Source organism: Protopterus annectens, chromosome 15.part0, assembly GCF_019279795.1.
Source record: "Protopterus annectens isolate FY-2018-M chromosome 15.part0, PAN1.0, whole genome shotgun sequence".
In the NCBI taxonomy this organism is placed as follows: Eukaryota; Metazoa; Chordata; order Ceratodontiformes; family Protopteridae; genus Protopterus; species Protopterus annectens.
This window is the reverse complement of record NC_056749.1, coordinates 276,899,913-276,924,485: the sequence shown is the minus strand read 5'-3', so window position 1 is coordinate 276,924,485 and position 24,573 is coordinate 276,899,913. Positions and strand designations below refer to the sequence as shown.

The window sequence follows — 24,573 nt, the reverse complement described above, 5'->3', positions numbered from 1 at the left end:
CCCCGGCACCGTAAAAATCTGCTGCCAATCATTAGCGGACCGGAGTTCCGCTGTGGCGACCCCTACAGATAGATAAGGATGTTAATAATAAAGCTCCTTGTATCTAAGAAAAAAAAAGGCTGACATGCAGTCAACTTGGAAAACTTAAACTGATGTTTAGGTGGCATAATGTTCTTCACTATACAGTAGAAAATGGTGTGCATTTGTGATTTTAAAATAATGTTTTAGTCTAAGAATGCGTACTCGGTATTTGCTGTTAAACTTTAACATTTTCTTGTGGATCATGTGATACTTTAGAGGCGTGTGTTATACAGAACGGCAGTAGGACTGACTGTGTCAAAAATTTGGTGTTCCCTTCCAGTACCTGTTTACAAGTAAAATCAAAGCAGAGTTCAGCCTTGTGGGAGGAGAGAGAAGGTGGGGGAGGAGAGAGTGGATTGCACAAAAGAACTAGTTTATCAGGCGTTTCAGACAACAGTCTGTCCAATAAATAACTCATTAATTTACGGAAAAAGGTTGTTACTGTAGGATGCAATGATGCATTCTCCAACTCTGGATGAAAGGATACTCCTTGAGCTTTTGTAATGTCGTTCAAGGACTGCTGCAGAAGCTGTGCAGTGAGCACTTTAGTTGGTTGTTAGTGGATTTTTAACAGTTTCTCACACTGTATAAAAAAGTATTCTTGTGACCTAAAACCTTCTAGCTACAACAGGTAAGCCACGTATGTTACTTGCACTACACAAATATATATATATATATATATATATATATATATATATATATCACTTGTGTTTACTTCAGGGTTTTCCGTAGTAATCAAGCAGCTTAAGTGCCGAATGACATTTGTTTACATAAAGCAGGATAGTTTTGCTATTATTTTAGAGGGTGTGTGTGTATGTGTGTGTGTGTGTTTGTAATAAAATAAACTGTGCTGGATTTTTCCCGTCATTTTTGGTTAACTTCAAAAACTATATTGATGCAGTGCACATTTCACTGAGTTTTTGTTGGAGCTGTAATGGCTGGAAAACAACCTTTCATTTGGTGTGTTGCTATGGCAGCCACAGCTGCTTGGCTTCTGATTGCTACAGAGATCTGTAAAATGACTCCGCACTGAGGCCCTTTTAGCTTGTACAGCTCTTATCTATGAGATGCATTGTTTGAGTCATAGATTTAGATGTGCAGAATCTGTAGTTTCACCAAAAGTTTGTCATTTTAGCATGAATGCACAAAAAAAAAAAATCTTGGAGGAAAATTTCAGTACACGAGATAAATTTAATGGAGCTACAGTGTATCTGTAGTTAGATGATTAATACTTCAAATGCTAGAGTCAATGTATGGGATTACAGGTAGTGCTGAGTATGTTTTGTAAGTTGAGAAGTACCGTATTAGTATCTCGGTTTAGATTTAAAATAATGTAAGTCCTATTTAAAATGTAGACTGTAGTTACATCAAAACATATTACATTATTAATGGTATGTACAGTATGCAACTTAAATTTGGTGTGCTGAAGGATAAAGTCAAAATGAAGCAGTGGAGTACAGGCAACACAGAGTAAATTGAAAAGGTAACTGCATATAGTATAGTAATTACAGGTGAGATATGAGGGAAGAAAAAAGTTAAGGAATGTTTTTGACACCACGTGTTGGTGTAAGGTAGAGATGGAGGTCTTTATTGTTCTAATGTTAAGATATCAATGTAGGATAAGGAAAGGTTACTTTTTATGATCAGATGCTGAAATAGAAAAACATCTGCAGTTGTACAGCTCCAAAAAAAAAAAAAAAAAAAAAAAAAAGGAACTAGATGAAGTAGATTACTGTATGTATTCCATCTCAAATGGGTTTTGGCATACTGATTATGGGCACAGATTATTGCCTGTCTGTGTATTATGTTACATATCCAGGTTAGCCTACCAGTCAGAAGTTCATAGTTACTTTCAAATTATGATGGAATTCTTGGAATTGTATACTAGCTTCCAGAATGTAGCCCCTTCCATTCCAGAGAGTGAATGTTTCTGAATATTATACCTCTTAACTACTGAAAAAAACAATACTTCTGAAAAAAACAAGCCAGTTTAACTAACTAAACATTATGAAAAATGGCATTTAACAAAATGTATAACCATAAACCATAATAAATGTTAGTTTTTATTCTAAATTCTAGCATATCTCATAAATTATTTTTAAAAAAGTATATTCCACTGTTTACATGATTTATGCTTGGCTTTACCCATGAATTAGTGATCTTATCTGAGGGGGTGACATTTTTTGTTTGAGTAAATCCCAGATTGTAGATATATAAAAGGAATATGTCACATCTCCATAATGGCCATTAATTCTGAATGCCTCCAAATGAAGAGCAGAATATTATAAATTCTTAATATAATGTTGTATAGCCAAGACTGCAGTGCTAGGGAGAAGTTGCTATAAAACTCTGAATGTGAAAATGAGTTTTCTCTTTATTATTCTGGAAGTAAGACAGGACCATTGTAGAGCTTTTAAAGTTGGCAGTTAAATATAGAAAAAAGTAGAGCAACAGCAAACTTAGCAATTGTTACTATGCCATTTCAAGTTTTTTTATTTCTCATTTATTACATTTCCACATCAGTTATAAAATACATTTAGGTCATTTCCAGTCTTATAATAATCTCCCAGTAATGTCCATGGAAGAGGATTTGATTGGTGCTCTAGTATTTTTTTTTCTGCAACAGCTTTAATTTAGAACAGTGATTTTTTATCCATACATTTTATATAAATCCTCATTTAAAGGTGAATTCAATAAAATTGACCTGAACGATAATTTTCAGTTCTCATAGTTTAAAATTGAGAGGCATAAACAAGCTTATTTGCAAAATTCAAAAGAGCATACTAAAACACACACACACACACACACACACACACACACACACACACACACACACACACACACACAGTCATACACTCACTGCCTTTCCATGGTCCATGGATGTGTTCTCTGTTAGCATACTCATCTACCTGGTGTCAGGGAATGTCATCCATCAGGTTGGCCATTAGTTGTGGGTTCCTATTAGATGAATGAAAGTCCAAAATATCGAACAGCTATATACGTGAAAATGCCATTCATCGATGTGTTTTTTTGTGAGATAGCAGTACAGTGAAGATCAGGAAATTTGCCCTTTCCTCACTGTAGTGCAATCTCGGAGTTGGTATATATAATTAGCGTGGGTTGTGGGGGGGAGCAGCCCCCACAATAAAGGGTTTGAAGTCTGGCATTTTCGCTGTTTTCAACGTTTGATTATATGAACTTTCGTTCATGTAATATAGACCTGATAGTTGTCCATATGCTGATTTCAGAAAGTAGTAAGTTCAATCTTCAATCTCTTCATTTCATATCTGTTGTTTGGGCTGGCCAGAAGGTCTTTAGTCCACACTACACAGTCTACATGTATTAAGATTTACATATTTAATTTTGGAAAGATTTCCTACTGATAACACCTTGCAACTGCATAAAAAGTGAGATATAGATTGTCATGTATATTGTGGTAAGCTTTATTTCAGAATAGCAACAATCTCAATATAAACTTATGCCAAGAAGAATCCTTGCAGTTCTTTGTTCTTTTTTTCCCCATCATGAACAATAGCTATTGCTTTAGATATTGTCAGTTCAGTTTTCGATTTACATTTCCTCATTCTTGCTTTTTCTTACTTACTGTTACAGTCAAGTTAACTAATGTCTGTTCATTTTCAGCTCTATTAATTTGTCATCGCCGGAAAACATTGTTGACTTAGTAAACTGCCTTACCTAACAATTACAGTACACTCTCGGTTAGCTGGCACCCATGGGGATTGGTAGATGCCGGATAACTAGTCTCTGGTTGCTTGAGAGCTACTATTAAAAATAGGCTTGACTAATACTGTACCCTGTACTATTGAGAGAGAGAGAGAGAGAGAGAGATTTACTCCTATCTTCCTTTTTAAAACTCTAAAAATGTAAGGTATGTTTCTTCGGGGGGGGGGGGGGGGCAGAAAGTGCAACACATGAAAATTGTACTGTATTTCTTCAATTTTTGTTCTGGTTGCTTGAGTTCCGGTTAACTGAGAGTTTACTGTATAGTAGTAACCCATGCATCATCATCAACAGCCCCCTTTTTCCCATTTTCTACATGGGATTGATGTGTCATGTTAACTGTTGCAATTTCTCTCTATTTAATGCCATTCCTCTGCCTTCTTGGACAGTCTTGCTTGACAGTTGCAGGTTTTCTCTTACACAGTCCATCCATATCTTTTTCTGGATTCCCTTGTTTCCTCTTGCCTTCTTCCTGTCTGTTCCAAATATCCAAAACTAGATTAATTTCTGCTTTCCTGCTCATGTGCCTGAATCACTGTAATCTGTTCTCTTTGACCTTTTCTGCAATTGGAGCTACTTTGGTTTCTTCTCTTATGTCCTCATTTTTTTTGTCTGTCCCAAAGTGTGCATCCTACCACCTGTCTCAGGCACTTTATCTCCATCACCTCTAGCTTCTTCAACTGTTCTGCCTTTTCTATGCCATACAGTAGCTCTGGTAACACCCTTGTTTTGTACACCTTACTTTTCAGATTCTTTGGCATTTTTCTGCTGCCTCACAGCAAGAGGTTCTCTGGTTTGATCCTCGGCTGGGGTGCCTTCTGTGCAGAGTCTGCATGTCCTCCCAGTGGTCGTGTGGGTTTCCACCGGGTGCTCCGGTTTCCTCCCACATTCCAAAGACATGCTGTAGGTGGATTGGACACTCTAAATTGGCCCTAGGTGTGAGTGTGTGCGTGTGTGCCTTCTGTGGAAGGTTGGGTGCCGGGCTGGCAACTCGACACTGTAAAACTCCACTGCCAATCATGAGCGGAGAGGTGATCTGCTGTGGTGACCCCTAACCGGGAAAAGCCGAAAGAAGAAGGTACTACACCTGACACTCTGTGCCAGTTAGCTGCAGCCACCCTGATTCTAGTTTTGACCTCCTGATTCAGACTTCTCTTCTTCTCAACCATCCCTCCCAGATACTTGAAGCTGTTAATCTGTTCCACTGTCTTCCCTTCTATCTTATTTCTCAGCTTCTTCTGAGCTCCACCATTTGCTTCCATTACAACTGTCTTATCTGTATTCAGTTTCAGTGTATATGCCTTCAGTTTTGCATTCCATTCCCCTATCCTTTACTGAAGTTCTTGCTTCAGTGTCTGCCGCATCATCTCTATACAGCAGCTTTGTTTGTCTGTCCTCTCTGACCTTTTTGCTAATGTAGTCCATCACCAGTGTGAACAACAGTGGGCTCAGGGCTGCACCCTGATGCACACCCACTCCCAATGGGAACCCCTCTGAAAGACTGAACACTGTTTCTACTTGAGTCATTGGGTCCTTGTACATAACTTGCACTAATTTTCTCAATGTTCCTGGGATTTTGAAACACCACAGGACAGCCCAAGTCAGCTTCATTGGGACCTTGTCATATTCTTTCTCCAAGACTCAGTTGCACTTTTTTTCCTCATCTGTAGCTTCTTCTCACCTGTCTGTCTCACTGCAAACATTGGGTCAGTTGTGCTGCATCCTGATCTGAATCCAAACTGCTCATTTCACATCTTACTTTCTACTTCTCTGCATGTTCGTTTGTCAGTCACCCTCTCCAGAACTTTAATGCAGTGTGACAGGGATTTGACACCTCTGTACTGCACCCAGTTGTGAATGTCCCCTTTGTTCTTGAACACTGGTACTAGTATGCTTATTCTGCAGTCCTTTGAGATACACCGTTCTCTTCAGACTGCTATGAGTACCCTCATGTGCCATTTCTCCCCTATTTTACCTGACATTTTTATCATATCTGCTGTGATCTCATCTGAGCCTGCTCATACCTCTCAACCTCTTAGAACAAGAAATCTGGACAAAGACATAAATAAAAGTGGGACAAAGGCCCAAAAATAGGGACAATTTTTAAATATTGCTCTTACAACTTAGAAAGTTGACAGATTAACAGGTTTTGCATTAGCATGAATCTTCTGAAGGATGTGAAGTCTGCAACTCAAATGTCTGTCTTATTTTCTAATTTCAGTCTTTAATGATTTGCCAGAAAAACACATTTTTATGAAAAATGGACCAAAAATATGAGGTAAAAAACTGGACATTCTAGAAAAAATCTGTACAGTTGAGAGGTATGATCCTGCTGCTTTCCCTGACTTCGTTTTCCTTCGTGCTATTCTTCTTCTGCGGTGGACTCCTCCTCTTTTCTCGTCATAGGCTGTGCCTGGGGCAGTTCAGCTTCTGTGGGGTTTTCTTCAGAAGCTGCTGGAAGTACTCCTTCCATCTGCCTTTGATGTCTTTTGGACTGGTGAGCAGGTTGTTACTGGCATACCTTATGAAGAGTGTCTGACAATTTTTTTTATCTTTTTGTCTTTGCCTTGCAACCTGAAATAGTTTCTTTGTGCCACCTAGTGACTTACTTTCCAGAAGCTGATAGAGTTCCTCTGATGCCTTGTTCCTTGCTATTGCAACCCTTTTCTTAGCTTCTTTGTTAGCCAACCAGTATTCCTTCCTAGCCTGGTCTGTATTTTCTATCTCCCACTTTTTCTTGCTCTACGTCTTTCTTTTGACGACTTCCTGGACTTCTGCATTCCACCACCAGCTTTCCGTATGTACCTGAATTCCATACCTGTCTCGGCCACATATTTGTTAGGTAGTCCTCACGCGTGCTGTTTTGTGGTGAAGCTATTCTTCTTCAGCTCAACCTATTTCATCTTCTTAAAGTGCTAGAGCCCTGAGTATTTCCTTGAACTTTTGGACTTTCTTTCCAGTCTCTTCCAAGTTTTCAGCCTAGCCTTTGTTGACCTTAGAGCTTTCTCTGACTACCGCTTGCAGCTGATTGCTGCAACCAATGGTTTATGCTGTGCGCCAGCTGTTTCAGGGGAGATGATTTTGCAATCACTGATTCAACCCCAGTGCCCTTTCCTTACTAGGAGATAGTCTATCTGAGTTGCATGTTAGCCATTCTTGTATGTGATGTTTTGATTGTCTGTGTTTCTGAAACCACGTGTTGGCTACTATCAAGCCATTTGCCAGACAGAAATCTATAGTGACCTTCCCTTATTTATTCCTGTTGCCCCACCCATGTGGACTCAGGCAGTCTGTCCTGATATGTGCATTCAAGTCACCCATTATCAACACCAATTCATGTTGTCCTGCATTATCTGTTAGGTCCTGCAATTGCTGTCTGAGGCCATTCTAGACTCTGTCTGGCAAACGGTTTGATGGTGGCCAACACATGTTTCAGCAAGAGAGGGACAGTCACAAGGTCGCATACAAGAGTGGCCAACATGCAGCTTGGGTTCCTCCTATTAAGAAGAAAGACACTAAGGTAGAAACAGCAATTGCAAAGTCATCCCCAGTGTAAAAATCATCTGACCTCATAAATCACTGGTTGTTACAATCATTTGTAAACTGAGGTCAGAGAAGGCTTTAACATCAACAGAGACCAGGCTAAAGAACTGTAAGTTGATTGGAGAGAATGCATAAGAGTTAAAGAAAATGCTCAGGGCTTTAGCATCACAAGATGAAGAAGAATACGAATAAGAAATAGGTGAAGTTGAGGAAGAATGGCAGAACCTCAAAACAGCAGGTGTGCAGACTATAGAACAGATATCTGGCTGAGCTAGGTATGCAAAAAAGTATATGAATAAAGCTGGTGGTGGAATGCAGAAGTCCAGGAAGTCATAAAAAATGAGTGCAGGAAAAAGTGGGAGATAGAAAAGATGGACCAGGCCAAGAAGGGATACTGATTGTCTAAGAAAGGAACGAAGAGTGCAGTTGCAGTAACAAAGAAAATGGCGGCCAAAGTACTCTCCCAACTTCTGGAAAGTGATTCCATAGATGGCACAAAGAAACTACTTTATCTGGTTGAAGACAAATGCAGAAAGATAAATCAGTCATCAGACACCCTTATTAAGGGGTTCCAGCTGCAACCTGCTCGCCAGTCCACTGGAAATCTAAGGCAGATGGAAGGAGTACTTCCAGTATTTTCTGAATGAAGAAAATCTAACAGAAGTTATGCTGTCCCATACACAGCTCACAATGAAAGAAGAGAAGCCCAGAAGATGTAAGAACAGTACTGAGGAAAATTAAGTCAGGGAAAGCAGCAAGCTCCGATGAGGTCACAGCAAATAAGCAGTCTGGTGAATTAGGGGAGATATGGATCCTGTGGGCACGTATCTGTGATACACCTTTCTTTATAGTGCTATGAGTACCCTTAGAAGCCATATCTCCCCTAACTAACCCAACATGTTGATCATATTTGCTATACGCAGCAAGCTCAAATGAGGTCAAGGGAACATTCACAACTGTGTGCAGTATAGAGGTATCAAACACCTGTCATATTACATAGCCTAGTACCTATCTATGAACCTATAGGCCCAAGGGCCTAAGTAAGCCTAGCCAACAAGGTTCCCTGGCTTAAGCCACCCAAGAAAGTTAATTACCTGTGCCCCTGTCGAGCAGAGCCACAGAAGTGATCCCTGGGGTGTATTTTCTATTTCTTAAAGCGTGCTGAGGAACTTTGCTTGACATAGATGGGTAGCTTGTTCCAGAGTATAGGAAGTCTCTGGGATAAGAATCTATCCCTCCAGCATGTCTTGTTTATTGTGGTGACAAGGTTTAGCTCCCTAGAGCATGTAGCTCAGAGGGATTGGGATTTCTTTAGGTGTAGCATGTCCAACATATTTGGGTTTAACATAGCTTTATATGTTAGGCAGAGATCTCCTTGGAGTAGGCGATATGCTACAGAATAAAGCTGGAGTTTTTTGAGATGGTCAATTGAGGGCATCTGTTTGAGGCCAGTAATCCTCTTTGTGAGGTACTTCTGTGGCCTTTCCAGCTGCTGCAGATGTCTTGTGAGGTACATTCCAAAAGGGGCATTGTACTCTATAATGGGTCTAATGAGTGCTGAGTAGAGAGGAACACTGATCTCTGGATGAGAACCCTTTTGTGATGAGGTGTGCCACATAGAAGGATTTCCTGACTACTGTGGCGATGTGATTATCAAAGGAGAGACTACTGTCCACCTGGGTCCCAAGGTTTCTTATCACACTTTTGGTGTTAAGTAGACTGTCGTTTATGTGGTAGTTCATGAGTACCAAAAGGGATGACAATGCACTTTTTGGCATTGAGCTTGAGGCCATGCCTCTGACACTAGGCATCTGTCTCAGTGAGGCCCTTCTATAGGATGTTCACATCATTTGAGGACTTGACTGTGGCTCCTAGTTTGCAGTCATCTGCGAGCTTTGTTACCCAGAGGCCTTCTGTGTTAGCATGTACTTCAGAGAAGTAGATACCAAACAGGAGAGGTCCCAGGACTGAACCCTGTGGTGCTCCACTTGTCACTGATTTGAAGTCAGATTTGGAGTCTACAACTTTTACAGTGTAGGTTCTGTTAGTGAGCCATTTGGCAACCCATCTTGTGACATAGGGAGTTATACTTAGTTTAGTGAGTTTAGCTATAATTCCAGAATGGGGGATGGTGTCGAAAGGTTTGGCAAGGTCAAGATAGGCTGTGTGAACCACCTTGCCCTCATCTACGGCTTTGGTGACTGCCTCAAAGAAGTCGATCAGGTTCAGAAGGCATGATCTGCCTTTCACAAACCCAAACTGGGTGGGGTCCAGAGTTTGGAGGTTACCAGTGTCTTTGTTTATGAGTTCCATGATGATACATTCCATGACCTTGCAGACCAGGCTCATCAGGCTAATAGGGCGATAGTTCCCAGGATCAGTGGTGGCTCCCCCTTTGTGGGGTGGGATAACTGTTTCTGTGTGCCATTCAGTGGGCACAGTGCTTGACGTGAGACTATGATTGAACATGGTGCTTATGTGGGGAGCCAGTTCGTTCTGAAGTTCGTGTAAAACGCAGCCTGTAATGCTGTCCGGTCCCATGGACGCTGTGTTTTTGGTTTTAGAGAGTGCAGCTTTTACCTGCATAGATGTGATTACAGGGATTCTGCATTCTTCCTGTATAAATATGGGCCCTTTAGGGGGTGGGTGGGGGTAAAGTTAGCACTGAACCTGTCTGCCAGGATGTTGGCAATATCAGTTGGTTCTGTAATTTTCGTGATGTTGTGCTGTAACTCAGATTAGATCTGGGTGTTGCCATTGAGATTCTTGACATAGCTATAGAATGCTTTGTGGTTGCCCTTAGAATTAGTGGCAATTTTGTTTTCATAGCTAGCTTTGGAGGATCTTATAAGGGATCTCACCTTCTTACTGAGACTGACCATTGAGCTCCTCCACTCATGGGATTTTACTCTCCTTTGCAACAGTTTCTTTCTGTTGTAGAGTCTGCTTATGGCAGGGGACCACCAGGTTGGCTTCCTTTTTTTGGGGGATAGTGTTTTTGTTCTGTTTGGGATAGCATGATCCATGCACTTGTGTAAGTGCTTATAGAGTGCATTTTTGTAGGATTCAGCAGTCGTAACTGTATTGTCCATCTGCATGGGTGTCATGAAGTTCACCATTTCTGTTTTAAGAAGCATGAAGTTGGCTTTGGAGAAATTTTTTTACAGTGGTTTCTTTAATGGTGGGTGGGGGCGGGATGCGGATATCTAGGGTGATTAGCTTATGGTCGGATCTGACCAACGAGGAGTTGACTTCAGGTGTGAAACACCGGTCACTCATGTTAGTAATGACTAGGTATGTGATATTGTTGCCCCTGGTGGGGGTGTGGATAAGTTGATCCAGGGCATTGGAATTTATGAATTCCAGAAAGCATTGAGCGAAGGAGTTGGTACATGAGTAGTTTTCCCAATTAATGGTGGAGTAGTTGAAATCACCCATTATTAGGGTGTTTGGTTGAACCCTAATATTTTCCAGTATATCAAGAAAAGAGGAATGGAAATCCTGGGGCATGGTGGGGGATCTGTAGCAAGCTACAATTTGGATTGCAGTTTTGCCCAGAGTTAGTTTCACTTGGATAACCTTGGATGCATTATGCTGCGCAACTAGCCTGGAGGTGTGGATATCCATAATGAATATGGACACACCTCCACCTTTGGTGTTCTGGTCCAGGTTAGATGGCCAAAATGTGTGGTATGAGTTATAGCCTGGTAATGCAGGGGTGCTGTCTAGAGCCTTGAACCAGGTCTCAGTCACTGCACAGATAGCGATGTTCTCTATATTAAGGAGTGCCTCGAGTGAGTGCATTTTGAGATTTAGACTTCTAGCATTGCATAGCATTACCCTCAGATTTTGCTTGCCTGTTCCTGTTATGGTGGTGAATTTGTCATTTGAACCTTGCCTAAAAAAGGCACTATAGGGGTGGCAAGAGCCTTAGCCAGTATCCGGAATCCCAGGGGAGACAGGTGCAGGCAATCTCTGGCAAAGGATTGTGGTTTGTTGACCATGTCGTCCAAGGCAGACAGATACTGGATCCCCTTAGAATGACACCAGAAGCTTATCCAATTATTGAAGTCAATCATTTTGTCCTTGTACTGCGGTATCATTCTGGGTGATGGCAGGATGCTACTCAGGGCTAGGGTCATACATGCCTGGGCTACAAGATCGAAGAGCTCTTCCATGTCTCTTTTCATGTAGTCCAGGGAGGTACGTCTCAGGTCATTCACACCAACATGGACAATGACAGAGTCAAATTTGTACTTGTTGTGGAATGACCTGAGTGCGTGGGTTATGTGGTGGATCCTGGCACCCGACAGGCAGCTGAAAGTAACCTCTCCTTGTTTAGCCCGGTGAGTGGGACATCAGTGTACCTGACTATAGAATCACCTATGACTAGTGTGTTGGGTGCGATGGTTTGCCCTATGGGCTGTGGTTTATTGGCACACTGAGTCTGTGGGCTATATGTCATTTGGGGTGTATCGGGGAGTGGAGGTTGCTTACATTTCTGCTTTGGAGGTCTCTTGCTTGAGCAGATTATTATTTAGAGCCTCTGCAAATGTTTTTGTGTTTCTGTGTGTGGATTTTGGTGGTGTAGGTTTAGTGGGACTATGTGATGAGTGTGGTGTGGTGCAAGTGTTTACCTTCTCCTCTTGACTGTCAAGTTCAGTCTTCGTTGGAGAGAGCTTTACCTCCAGTTTGGCTAGATAAGTGCATCTCTCACAGGTTGTGGTGTTGGGTGGTAGGAGGAAAGGGTTGTATGTGTACATGAGGCAATTGCTACATTGCCTCAAGATGCCCAGATTCATCAGATAGGAGAGAACACTGGGAGCTGACCCTTGGAAATGTCTGAATAAAAAGTTACTTTCCAACAGACAAGTGAGGAAAGTGAGTATGAGCTCTTTTTCTCTAAGCAAGTGAGGAAAGTAAGTATAAAAACTGTTTTCATCTAAGTAAAGAGGACGGTTGAGTGATGTAGTAATTTGTAGCTTATTTAGTGCTAACAACAAGTTCTGAACCAGTGCTGAGCACGAATAAGCAAATTTAAGTGCTAAAACTAAGAATCTGTACCTGGATCTTGTGGTAGATAGGCTACCTAGTGCTTACCACTCCCACTGATAAAGCTAGAATGCTTCCTCCAACACAGAAGGGCTTGGGGGGCTCAGAAGCTTACAAACAGTCCTGGATACAGCAAATCTGTATATGGGCTAGACTAGTTACAGGAAAGGTGGGAAACAAGCGCAAACATGGGCTTTTAAACCAGAAAGTTGAAAGAGATGGAAAAACTTCCAAATGGCTAATAAACTACAATTTCTGGGCCAGAAACCACTCTTGTGGTATATAAGCTACCTAGTGCTTACCACTCCCACTGATGGCTAGAAGGCTTCCCTCCAACACAGAAAGGCTTGGAGGTCTCAGAAGCTTACAAGCAGTCCTGACTACAGCAAATCTGTATCTGGACTAGACTAGTTGTAGGAAACGTGGGAAATGAGCGCAAACATGAGCTTTTAAACCAGGAGGTTGAAAGAGATGGAAAAACTGCCCAAACAGCCAATAAACTACAATTTCTGGGCCAGAAATCACTCTTGTGGTAGATAGGCTACCTAGTGCTTATTACTCCCACTGATAAGCTAGAAGGCTTCCCACCAACACAGGAAAGGCTTGGGGGGGGGGGGGCTCAGAAGCTTACAAACAGTCCTGAATACAACAAATCTGTATCTGGACTAGACTAGTTACAGGAAAGGTGGGAAACAAGCACAAACATGGGCTCTTAAACCAGAAAGTTGAAAGAGATGGAAAAGCTGCCAAACGGCCAATAAACTACAATTTGTGGGCCAGAAACCACTCTTGTGGTAGATAGGCTTGAAATTCATGGAGATGGTGATTGATAAAGGAATAGATGGAGCAGTAGAAAGTAAGATGAGAGATGAGCAGTTCAGACTCAGATCAGGATGCAGCACAATCAACCTGATATTTACAGTGAGACAGAATTGAGAAGGAGCTAGAGATAAGAAAATAGTCCATCTAGGTATTTCTAGATTTGGAGAAAGCATATGACAAGGTCCCAAGAAAGCTGACTTGAGTAGTCCTGCAATGGTTTGAAGTCTTAGAAACATTGGTACAATTAGTTCAAGCTATGTACAGTGACCCAATGACACACATTTGAACAGTGTTTGGAGTTATGGAGGAGTTCCCAGTGGGTGTGGGATTGTATCAGGGTTCATTCATCTCTGAGCCTACTGTCTTTCATACCGGTGATGAACTACATTAGCAAGCAAGTCAGAATGGACCGAGCAACAAAAATGCTGTATGCAGATGATGTGGTATAACAGGCAGACTCTGAACAAGAACCTCTGCAAATGACAGGAAATGGAATCCAAACCTGAAGGCTCATAGGATGAAGTTTGAATGTAGATAGGACAGTTGTAATGGCAGCAAATAGGGGAAATTAGAAAAGGTGGAAAACTGAGGTAGAAGAGAAAGTAGTAGAACAGGTTAGCAGCAGCAAGTATCTAGAAGTAGTAGTTGAGGAGAAGGGAAGTCTGAATGAGGAAGTCAAAGTTAGAATCACATTTGCTGCATGCAACTGGCACAGTGTGTCAAGGGTCATATCTGACAGAAGAATGTTGAAGAGGCTGAAAAGTAAGGTGTACAAAAAAGTGGTGTGACCAGTACTACCGTACGGCACAGAAACCTGAGCAGTGAAAAAAGAGATGCTGAGGAAGCCAAAGGTGATGGAGATAAGGTGCCTGAGATGGGTGGTAGCTTGACAACTGTGATACAGGGGAATAAATATGAACATCACAACAGAAGCCCAAGAAGCTCCAGTTCCAGGGAGAATCAAATAGATCAGATTACTAGAGTTCAGGCACTTGTATAGGAAAGCAGAAGGCAATCTTGTAAAAAAGATTTGGGACACACAGGAAGAAGACAAGAAGAAATGAATATAGAGCAAATGGATGAATTATGTGTGAGAAGTTCTGCGACAGTCAGGCATGACTGTTAAATAAAGTGAGAGAGTGGCTCTAAATTGAGAGAGAGATGGCAAAAGTTGACATGATACCCAGACCCTGTGTAGAAAAATGGGAAAGAGGGGGGTGATGATGATGATGATGCCAGATTTCCAGACTAAGCAAAGGATTTATTTTTTGAATTGTCAAATGTCATCAAAATATGTGCAGATTTCTTGGCTGACACTATTGATCCTAGTCAAAACACACTATGTGCTCACTGAATTTTAATGCGATATGTCTGCAAGGTAGTCCAAGCCACCAATTGATGTTTTTTTTTCATAATCCATTTCTTCATTTGCAGACTCTTCTAACTTTGCCTGCAGTATGGGTCAAAATGGCATCCACATGTTTTCTATCTCAACTTCCCTGTCTCTTTTGAGTGCTTTATCAGTAGAGTCATCCAGTATATTATTAACTTGATTATGCCCATCATTAGCTTTATAGCGTCTACACTACTGTACACCCCAATTTTCATTGTGCACACCTCCATCCAATATGTGAGCAGTTTTTAGTTTCACCACTTGCTTTTATTAGGATCTTGCCTTTGTCATTATGTTTAGCAATCAAACTATTGTTCAAAACACATTTGGTTGTCTGCTGCAGAGAAAACTCCAATTTGTAGCCAGATGTTTATGAGAGTGACCAAAGAACGTGCTTCTCCTAAGAGCACCATACCACATATCATTTCAAGATTTTAAAGGTTACATGTGGTATGAGGGTAAATAAAATCTGGTCACAAGCCAGATTTGTGAGTAGTAAAGATGAAGCAAGCAACAATCGTGCTACTGGTTTGAGGTTGTGTTTAACTTTGCTCCGGGGTACATAGCATGTTCTTAACTTGGTTATTAACAAAAAGCTATATCAAAGCATTTACAGTCATTAATGTTGTCTATGGTAGTATGGAATGAGATTTTCCAGTCTCAGCTGAGCATATGAGGAAAAAAAATCATACATCTTGACTTAGTGGATTGACCTATGTACTGAATGATTTTTGCCAGTGCTGAAGAGAAGCACGAAAAGACATGCTGCAGTTATTGAGCTTTCAGAGTGTATATGTCAATGAATTTAGAGTCCTCAGCAAATCAATTTAAGACAGTACCACCAAAAGCTACTTCCACGTTCTTGACAAGTTTATTGAAAAGACACTGCCAAGGCTGATTCTTGGGCACTGCATTTGGTATAATAATGGCTGGAAATGTATTTTCCCACCTTACTTGTATTTAGTTGGATAGGCAGATTTTAAGTCATTGTAAGCTATATGAAACTTTTTCTTTATTCTATTTTTCTGAGAGTATCAAATGCTCTGGACAGCATGTAAAGTGCTCCTCCACCAAAAGAACAATCCCATTAATAGAATTGTGTCCAGTTTTGTATAACGTCTGACTGCAGTTTGAACTCATTAGATGTACCTTTTAAGGATCTGATCTGATAGCCAGCTTTTTGTTTCATAAATGTTTAAGTGTACCAGATAATGTTTAGTGCCTTAGCTAATAGCTTTTTTAAATGGAAAACTACAGGGAATAGCAGGCTGTAGTAAATCGCTTATTATGTTGTGTACAAACACCAATCCAGCAAAATTTTGAATATGATAGTGAAAGATTAAAAGCTTGCCATTGCTTCATAATGGCAGCATTTACTGCCTAGCATTATATTTATGTAGCAAATACTGACTGATAATTCCAGTAAAACATTACATTCATAAAGATGCAGCAGTAATACACTGCTTGGGCCCTGTTAGCAAACCATAGTAGGACCCAACTGGCTAGGAAAAGGCAGGTCGAGTAACTGACAGGTAACTTATTAGCAAAATCATACATCTGTACTTGCAAACATTCAAAATCATATTGCTGACCCTTAAAAGTAATTGCAGAGGGTCTGAAAGGATCACTTGGTAGGAAATCTTTCTATAGGTGTACTTTATTTAATAAAGTATGTCCCCATAAGAGTGTGAGACTTTATGAGCAAATTGGTAAATCTAGGAGGAGCAAGGCTAAATCTGAGGCCCAAAATCATAGTGGTATGCCTAAATCATAGCAGTTGAGAGGTATGAGCTGTATTATTGCTACCATGTGCTCTAGCAGTAATGTAGAAGGCCATGTCACCCATACTTGCAGTGCATTATGGAATGGAGCCAGGGGTCATAATGGCACTGCCCAGCTGCAGAGATCTGGAAAAGTATAAGCATATTAGCAAAAGGTTGCTTGCACAACTATTTGGACCCTTGAGGTAGTTATGTTATCTTTTCTTATTAAAATATGGAGCTTAGCCCTGCCAGGACCATAAAGCTTGTTTAATATAGGCATATTATATTATATATTATATATATTATATTCAGACATATTGAGAACCTGTCATGATGGGACTGTGTTGGTGATAATATCACCAAGCAATTCAAAAGAAGGATTACCTCTGAAAATGTAAGTTTTGAAGCAGGCATGGGATAATGTTACATCCCAGCATACTTAAGTATTAAAGGATATAAAAAACACAACAATTTAAGATTTTTATTCAGTCAGTTATCACTTTCGTCTTTTAACAAGACTTCATCAGCTGTATATGGGTTATATCCTTGCTTAGGATATGACTGCTGACCAGCTTTCAAAGCTTCAGCTTACCTTTCACTCACCTAAACTACCGTTCGCTCGAGCAGGGCCATGTAAAAGACAATTTAGGTGCTGAAAGCTTCAGGGCTTTCTTGCTGCTAAAGGGCTTTGCCTCTGCAGTCTTTGTGAAACTGATGGCTGGCTAGCCATCCTTTCAAGAATGGGCTGATATATCCCCTTCTGTGGAAAACCTTCCACTTTGAAGCTGTTTTCTTGAAAATGTGCCCCCCCCCAAAAAAAAAATTAAAGTCTATCAGGTTATATAAAGTACCACAGACACATGCATTCTTGTTCTTACCCCAAACCAGACTGTGCAGTGATATCTTTATAAGAATAGGAAAGTATAGTTGAGATTCAGAGCAGGTGGTCCCTGCTTTAAAGTGTTCCTGTAATGTGGTTTATATAGGAGAAGTGTTAAGTTAAAAAAAGAAAAGAAAAAACAGACCTCAGAAACACATTAGAAATGTTTGTAATAACTCAGAATTTAGTTTACTTGCTGTTCATTTTAGAGAATCTTATTATCTGTCATCATATATTTTTTCTTTAGCCAGTTGCACCCAAACTGCCTTTTATGTGTGTCTCTGTTTTAGCCAATGGTAGTTTAGGCATGTATGTGGAAGGTGCCATAAAGCTTTGAAAGCTGACTAGTCATTATATCCTAGGCAGAATGTAACCTTTACACTCAGATTAGACTGCTGCAACAGTGATATATTAGATCATCTACTGCTATGATGTTTACTTACACAATTATACTTTTCCTTCCTTATTAACTACAGCTATACAAGGCAGAGCACATTTGTGGTGAACGGCTGAATAAAACAACTTCGCTTCACTTTAAGCTACATACTGCCTTTTATGTACTATAAAAGTTAGTATAAGAAAGTAAGCTATTGGTTCATGTCATGATGTATAAAATTATAAGGGGCCAGATTCAATAAAGCCTATACTAAGTGTACACAATATGTATTCAAGAACATCCCTTCCACATTTTTTGTGCTTTCTAGTCACTCAGAAAGATTGCAGTAAGTGTACATGTAGTCTACATTTTGTGGTAACCTTTATGTATCCCTGTCAATATTTAAAGCTGCAAGACAATCAGTAAGAAAACTAAAATTAGGCGGAAGAAGGTGTGAGTTATGTCTGTGTTGTCTGTTCACTCAGAATGGTGTTCAGTTAGCACAGGCGTTATTGAATCCCAGGAAAGGACTAGTTAAGTAGGACCCAAGTCACAGCATTGGTTTACAGCATTAGTGTACCCATAGATGTCTTCAGATAACAACATTTACAGTATAAAACATTTCAGTGGGTTTAAGAAGTCTGGTTATGCTCCAAAATCTGTTGAGATTGATCCTGTCTACTTCTACATTTGAAAGATTCATGGTGTCCTTATCCCACAAGACAGTACAGGGCCAACATCTGTAAAGGCAGAAAACAAATGTGTTTTTTCAGGTGAATGTCCCAATGACCCATTGGTTGAATGCTCTACTACTATGAAGTGAATGTTGACTGACCTGGCTGACTAGGAAACTTGATCAGAGAAGTCAGTTTTGTTTAAAAGTGAAGATGAATGCTTTTTGCCTTGTGGAATTTAATGAGTCTTTTGTTGTGTTTGGTTAGACAAACTAGAATTGATCTGCATTGTTGTATTTAAAGAACAAGTTATTCTGCAGTCCTTGAGAAGATGGTATACCCTGATAAGGTCACTAGTAAAGTGAAACACAAGCTCATTGTAAACAGGGGTGTAGCCAGAAACTTCCATTTTGTACTCACAACTCCTCACATCTTTGTCCATAACCCATCTTACATCTCACATTTCAAAAAATGTACATACTTCAGTTCTCTAAATATTGCCTCTACACTCTTAATAAGTGAAAACATGATTTTGAACTGTTGCCTCTATAACAAAAACAAAAAGTTTTTTTATATTTGAGAAATCCAGTTTCTAAGCAATGTTTATGCTGAACCATGTTGCAAATATGAACTTAAACAGTTATAAACATGGTAGGATCTTTTTAAGTATTAATGTTTCTGAGTCATGTTCAAGAATGCAGTCATCTGAGTGCACTGAGTTGGTATGGCCTTCATTGTAAAATGCAAGTACGTTTATGTAGATGGTTTGGGTTGTAGCAGCTCTGTTGTTTACATTAAGTGCAGTAGTCCCCTGCCCAATTAAAAGAGTTAAGTACTAATGTCTGTTACTCCTTTGCTTTGCCTTTGACCTGTGTTGTGACTTAAAAGGGTGAGTTTAGACTACTTCAGCTACCTAATTATCAAATAAATAAATAATAAAAATCCAGTACAATATTATCCAGCAATAAAAACAAATGTAATATTTATTGCTTTTCTTCTACAGTTATTGTTCTATTTCTATAGTTACAGTCACATCTCCCAACTGTCCAGATTTTCACAGAATGTCCAGATTTGTGCCTCATACTCTTGGTCTGTTCCTCATAAAATTTGTAGTTTTCTGGATTTTTATGGTAACTCAGTGAAGACTGAATTCACAAAACAATTACAGGCATTTGAGTTTCAGACTTCATTTCTTTCAGAAAATGCATGGCAATGTACAACCTTTTATTTTAGCAACTTTGCAAATTTATGAGAGCAAAATTTAAAGTCTGTCCCTGTTTTTGAGGCTTTGCCCCCCTATTATTTTGGGCTTTATCCTTATTTTCGTGTAGTAAGTGGTTGAGATGTATGGTCTACAGTTTGAAATTTAGAAATGTTTAGTTTTAGATAATTAATTTTCATTTTGTTTCTTTTTATGATGCAACTTATTCTGAGTTATTAGGACAAGTTAGAATGACGCATTGATGCTTGTTATCCTTCAGTTTACCAGGCAGTGTTATGATAGTCATTGCAGTTAGAGTTAAATATGGATGGTGCTGTATAAGAAGGCAGAAACGTAGTTATTCAAAAGTGTAACATCCATCCTTCCATCCATAACCCCAAAGTGTAACAAACAAGTTCAAAACTGTCTGGCAGGCTGCAGGAAGGGGCGTTGTTTATTATTTCTAGCTAATGTATTGCCAAAGTTACTGTTCTGGGCATAGATGCATATATGTTTTAATAATAAATGTAGTAGTTGTAAATAATGATGCAGTACATCTGTTTCTTCCATAAAAGGGAAGTTATGCACATCATCACTGCTTATTTCTATTTGCTATATTTTTCCTTTAAAGCTTGTTGGAAAGCAGTCAGTCACATTCAGTGTGCAAGCTTCAGTTGCCTGTCATCAAATGAGGATGCCTTTGGTGGTTCACTTCTGTTGTCAAACAGTGATACTTGTCAAGGAAGTTTAGGGGGCTTTTCTGTAGGTTTATTTGATACATTTTAAAATTAGCAATGATGGAAGAAAAATAAACAAGTTTTTTTTTTTTTTGTATGTGTGTATGAAGGGGGAGATAAAAGAATAAGACAAAAGCGTCGGGAGTGGAACATCCAGACTGGCCTTGAGGTATGAAGTGATGCCACCAGAATTAGTAAGCACCTTTGGAGTGAAATGCTGTGCTGGATTTCAGGTTGATATGTTACTGAATTACTGAATACTATAGGAATGAAGTTTGTGTCATTTTTAAGTATGACCAGTCTTTTTCAGGCTGGTATTGTCACAGTTGTGTTTCACCATGATATAATGATAATTTAGAGATTTTCCGGTCTTCTGTGTCACAATAATGTGAAAAACTTAAGAGTATGTAACTTAAAATGCAGCTGACTTGTTTAGTTTTCTATAGGTTAAGATGGAAGGATTTTTTAAGAAACTGTATTTTAGCATCTTTATTAAAGTGTCACATTTTAAGTTGTAACTTGAGTTCACACATTAACAGAAAAGAAAACAATACTTAGTAAACTTTCTGTTATTATCATTGTTATACATATTGATGAGTTTCGGCCTTCCTTTAAATATCACTCCTCCCTACCATTATTCTGCATCTATTGTTCCCAACAATTGCATTTATTTCTATGAAATTTGCTCCTTCACTTTTCTAAAGATCTCACTTTAAATTTTGATTTCCATGTTACAGTAATTTCTTTTTTTTGCCTACCAATAGCATTAAACATTTAGGCCTTAATAATGTAGGCCATTTGGATCATAGATCACAGTTCAAAATAATAATTTTCTTAGTTATTACTATTTGGTACCCCCAAATTTCTGTAAAAGTATTCTTTAAGGAACTTTTAAAATCCACCAACTTATTATACCCCCAAAAAACATGTTCACAATTTCCTGTCTCTTTTCCATCACATAACATTCCCAAAATTTATTACCTACCGGAGTAAAAATCCTCTGAGATTTACTTGGGGTATAAAATACCTTTACACATATTTCCATGCAAAATTCCTAACACCTTCTGGACTTTATTACACATATGGGAGCACTGCAAATTTCTTCTCATTGTTTTTTGTAAGTTATCTTTATATTCTCTTATTCCAGTCTTTTCTGTCCCCCTCAGATTGATTCTTGTTGTTAATATGCAATATTTTATATACCCTATTAATTATCCATTTTTAAAAATGTCTGCTGTACTAGGAAACTAAAAAGTCTACCAAAGCTTGTCATCCATTTATTAACCCACTGTCCCTTTCTCGTTGCCTATACTCTATCAGTCTATAATAGTGAGGGCAGTCATACCTCTCAACCTCTTATAGCAAGAAATCTGGACAAAGCCATGAACAAAAGTGGAACAGAAGCCCAAAAAGAGGAACGATTTTTAAATATTGCTGTTACAAACTTAGAAAGTTGATAGAATAACAGGATTTGCATTAGCATGAATTTTCTGAAGGGTATGAAATCTGAAACTCAAATGTCTGTCATTATTTTCTAATTTCAATCTTTAATGATTTGCCAGTAATTTGCCAGAAAACCACAAGTTTATGAAAAATGGATCAAAATATGAGGCAATAATCTGGACATTCTGTGAAAATCTTTACAGTTGAGATGTATGATGGCAGTCTCTAACCTGCAGTACAAACACCAGATTAGGCTTATCATAGACAAATATGTTTCCCTCCTGAGTGATTTGCTCCCAGTTCCTTGGTTCATTTGTTAGTTTCCTCCAATAAATTCAAGTGTCTATTGCCTATTTTCTATATTTTTATATAATATATATATATATATATATCATAGTCATTCTTTACACTTCTCTTATTCTTGTTCGACTCTCTTCTCTAGCTTCACTCTTCTTCCACATCTCCTCTCCCACTTCCAAACGATGATAATTATGAATACTGTATAATATTGTACTATTCTGATTATTTATACTGAGACACAGATCACTAAATAACTGCTTATTTTTGTTATGCTTTGTTCTTAAGTATGTATCTGTAATCCTTGTCTTATGTTGATTTATTAACCTCTGATGTAACTGGAACTTTTTTCTCCCTGGGCTTGTGCTGAAAAAGGACTTGTGTCCAGTTGGACTTTCCCGGTCAACAAATGTAAAATAAATAAATTTACTTGCATATATCCCTATTAATAAAATCTCCTTTCTCCGTTCCTCTGCTGTCATAAATTTTACAATACTTTTTGCTACTTTATGAATATAGCATTCTGTATGGCTATTACTATTCTTCTTAAGGATTTGTGTAGTTGCATCCAAAATAATAGTATCCCTTCATCTCTCAAACTCTACCCCCTTTCATCATCATCCTTCCCACTTTGATTTATAACCTTCAGCTTCAGTTATGCATATTAAACATGATTGCATAGCTTTAAAGTACCCCTTCAAACCAGGTGACTTATATTTCCGAAACGTACTTTGTGGTGTAATTTGTGTTTCTAGTCCCTTGATGCCTGGGTAGTGGCTGAAAAGGATCAGTCAACAAGTCCACCTACTTTGTAATCAAATTGCAGTAAATAAATAACCTTAAACCACCTTATTCTATTGGGAGAAGCAGCTTGTCCCACTTAACCATTGCCTTTTTCTTCTTCCCAAGTAAATTCCTTCAATTCCTTTATTATTTGTCATTCATATGTTTCTCCTCCAGTTGACTAAAAATAAGCATTTTCAGTGCTTGAATCTTACTATCCATATCCATAAGCAACAGCTTCAAATTTCTTAACATTTATGTTATCTTCTTTGTCCCTTCTCACATGTTTTAATCCATGCACCTAAAGACTTCATATCAAGTAGGATAAGAAAGGAATGTAGCAAAAAAAAAAAAGATACCATTAGCTACATAGCTTTGAGGAGTTTAGTGATAACCTCAGAAACTTCCATTTTCAATTTGCCTTGAATATCTGCCAGGTTATAGACGTTTTGACTGCTACAGGTTTATACATATACAAATATATAGGTTTATTGTCAAAAATCTCAAATGCAGATTCTCTGTAGCTGGAAATATCGAATGTCAGATGGCCGACTCCCATGTTGCCGACCATTACATGATCGGTGGTTCATATCAGAGGATGCCACTGTGCATTCACAGATATGAATTTGATGTAATGAATAGAGATCATGGTACAGTGCGGACTGGGACATTTATTCCATTCCTCACTGTAGTGCAATCAGAGAATTAGAGTATATAGTTAGCAGGAGGTATGGAGGTGCAGAGGGCTTGCTCCCTGCAAAATCATAATGTGAAGTGTAGGAGTTAGACTTACCTGAGTTCATGTATGGACATCACGTTTGATATTTGGCAAAAATGTTGAATCTGCTGAATTTGTTCAGCAGATTCAACATTTTCACCTAATTAATATGCAGTGATTCAACATTACTGTTTAATGTTCCAAACATTTTATTTTTTGTTTGACATTTTGAGATTTTGATAGTAAACCTATATCTATCTATCTATATATATATATATATATATATATATATATATATATATATATATATTATATATATATTTTAGACTCTTCCATGCCTGCATTAAAAGTAAATAATTTTCTAGCTTATTTATTCACTCCACTCATAGGAAATTAATTAATGCTCTGGTGTGCTTGACTATAAATAGGGCTAATCTGCCCTGCTAATACAGGGATTGAACTTTCTGATTCGATAGTGGAGAGTAGAGATCAGTGTGAGTCAAGATCATAAGGTGGCTGGCAGTACATAATGACTGAGCTTTTAAGTGGCATCTGTCCTACCTAGAAGGCTAGATATATACTGAAACTGCCAGCTGTCTTCTGACAGAGACCAGAGGTGTAACTATCTAATGGCTAAATGGAGAAGGCATTACCAGAGTACTAGACAGGCACATGCACACATATACACACACATGTGCACATACGCATGCACACAGAAAATATCATCATTACATGACTGTTGCAAGAACCTGGGAAAAACTCAATTAGAAAAACAGCAGTTCATTATTTGCTTTGCATAGCTTTTGTAAACCACAAAAAGTCAAAAGTACTGAAAAAACACGCAACTTTATTTTAAAACACCTGAAAGTAACTGCTTTTGTCTCTCTATCTTAATGCCAGAGACTTCTTCAGTCTGAAGAAGTCTCTGGCATCAAGATAGAGAGATGAAAGTGCCTACTTTGAGGTGTTTTAAAATAAAGCTGTGTTTTTTCCAGTACTTTTGACTTTTTGTGGATTACAGAGGAAGTTAAGTTCTTTGTACTGTGCTTTTGGATAGCTTTTGTAAACT

The 24,573-nt window shown here is 38.9% G+C and overlaps 1 protein-coding gene across 2 annotated transcripts in view; it reads left to right on the top strand.

Annotated features, from left to right (window-relative positions):
• Positions 1-348: 348 nt before the first annotated feature.
• LOC122789637 (serine/threonine-protein kinase Nek4-like) overlaps positions 349-24,573 on the top strand; it is a 246,490-nt gene continuing 222,265 nt past the window's right edge. Inside the window, exons 1-2 of one of the 2 annotated variants that reach the window (XM_044057047.1) lie at positions 349-712; positions 20,374-20,432. The gene's annotated coding sequence lies outside the window, so the exon portion shown is untranslated. The remainder of the gene's footprint in view (positions 713-20,373; positions 20,433-24,573) is intronic. The other variant, XM_044057045.1, reaches the window with a different exon arrangement.